Source organism: Schistocerca americana, chromosome 1, assembly GCF_021461395.2.
Source record: "Schistocerca americana isolate TAMUIC-IGC-003095 chromosome 1, iqSchAmer2.1, whole genome shotgun sequence".
Taxonomy (NCBI): domain Eukaryota; kingdom Metazoa; phylum Arthropoda; class Insecta; order Orthoptera; family Acrididae; genus Schistocerca; species Schistocerca americana.
In genome coordinates this window covers 598368760-598370558 of record NC_060119.1, presented here as the reverse complement: position 1 = coordinate 598370558, position 1799 = coordinate 598368760, and the positions used below count along the sequence as shown (strand labels likewise).

At 43.7% G+C, this 1799-nt stretch overlaps 1 pseudogene; it reads left to right on the top strand.

Moving 5' to 3' along the window:
- Positions 1-1404: 1404 nt before the first annotated feature.
- LOC124557768 lies at positions 1405-1522 on the top strand (annotated as a pseudogene).
- Positions 1523-1799: the final 277 nt, after the last annotated feature.

Here is a 1799-nt window from a genome sequence, read left to right as displayed (position 1 = left end):
AGTCTGGGGGACTGATGACCTCAGATGTTAAGTCCCATAGTGCTTATGGACATTTGAACCATTTTTTTTAAAAAAATTGCCGTTTGAGGGTATTGCTGCAGAGTTATGCAATGTACCGTGCCTCTGACTCGGGTACGTAAGCACCGACATGTAAGTAAGAACCAGTATCTCATTCTTGTCTTCCTGGCGTGCTTGCAGTAAATACGGAAATGTGAACTATGGTGATGCTATTATCAAATGCGTCCATACCGGATCAAGGCACTGTCATACTTTTCGTGGATGCTGAAGGACGAACACCGCTAATCGGCCATCGGAGAACGAAGAATGTGTATGCGGCAGCATGTCTGACAACCACCGTTGTGGAATGGTGCTACTGCTTCGCGATACCGAACGTCCCCATATCGCAAGTATCGTATCGTAGAAGTTACGGCAGCTCAAGTGAGAGACACTGGACCACCCGCGCTGTAGTTCTTGTACTGTCCGCTTCCCGCTGCTCCTTATTGACGGCGACAAACAGCCGATTCTGCAAAGTTATTCGATTTCACGCAAGCAGCCACTGCTCAGCGTGACATTATTAGGTGCGTCAAGTTACGCTTGAAAGTATTCATAGTAATGGGCAGTTAGCGACAGTCAAGAATAGTACTCATTCCTTACGTAGGCAAAGAAAATTCTTTGAAATTGGTAATATGTGCGACACTATTTGCAAGTAAGCCGTGTGGCCACTGCTATTAATCGCAGCGCGTAATGAGTACAATGATTTGTCGGGTATAAACTTTCGGGCTACGGGAGAAGCCACCAGTACAACACACTTATATAACTAAATAAATTTATAGGGAACATATGCTGACCATTGACTGAAAATATGACTTCATGCTTTTAGATGGGTCACTAATCCATTAGTTTGTTACATAGTTTCGTTCAGACATTATTTTACAAATTTATTTCGTGGCAAGACTAACCAGATCGGAGCAGTGCGTATTCAAAGAAACTACTTCAGTTAACTCTCTGTTTGTCAAAAAACTATCGGTATAGTTTTGTCTCTTAAATAACACAAATAGCACTTCTTTATTCATAAGGTGGAGTCCGTAACATTTGAAATTACGTTGTTCCAGCGTAATGGCGTCTGATGGCCGCTAACCAACAATCCTTTAGCGGCAAAGCTTCGCATAGCTAGAAAAGTTCTTATTATTCAATACTGTATCACAGGAGGAAAGTAAACATAGAAGAAACCATGACAACATGAAATTTACAATTCAAATATTGTTCTAACACACTTACTCTGTACATACAGCTTCAACAAGACGAAAATTCTATCGTTTAAGCAGATACGCTAGTACAGAGTTGCTCTCTTTCTTTCGAGCGCAGCAGCCGAATCAGAATGATCAAAAGTTAATACATAAAAGTGGCAACGGCCTTGCCGCAGTGGCTACACCGGTTCCCATCAGATCACCGAAGTTTAGCGCTGTCGGGCGTGGCCGGCACTGGAATGGGTGACCATCTGGGCCACCATGCGCCGTTGCCATTTTTCGGGGTAAGCTCAGCATAACGACCGGCGGAGCGGTGTGCTGATCCCACGCCCCTCCTATCCGCATCCTCAGCTGAGGATGACACGGCCGTCGGATTGTCCTGATGGGCCACTTGTGGCCTGAAGACGGAGGGCTTGCTTTAACACATAAAAGAGAAAGTTTATAATAATCTCTGACTTTACTTACGACTTTCCGTGATACTACTGTCATTGTCACAGGCCCTTTTTTAGCATAAAACTTTACACTGTATTTCATTTAGTAGAGTATTTATGG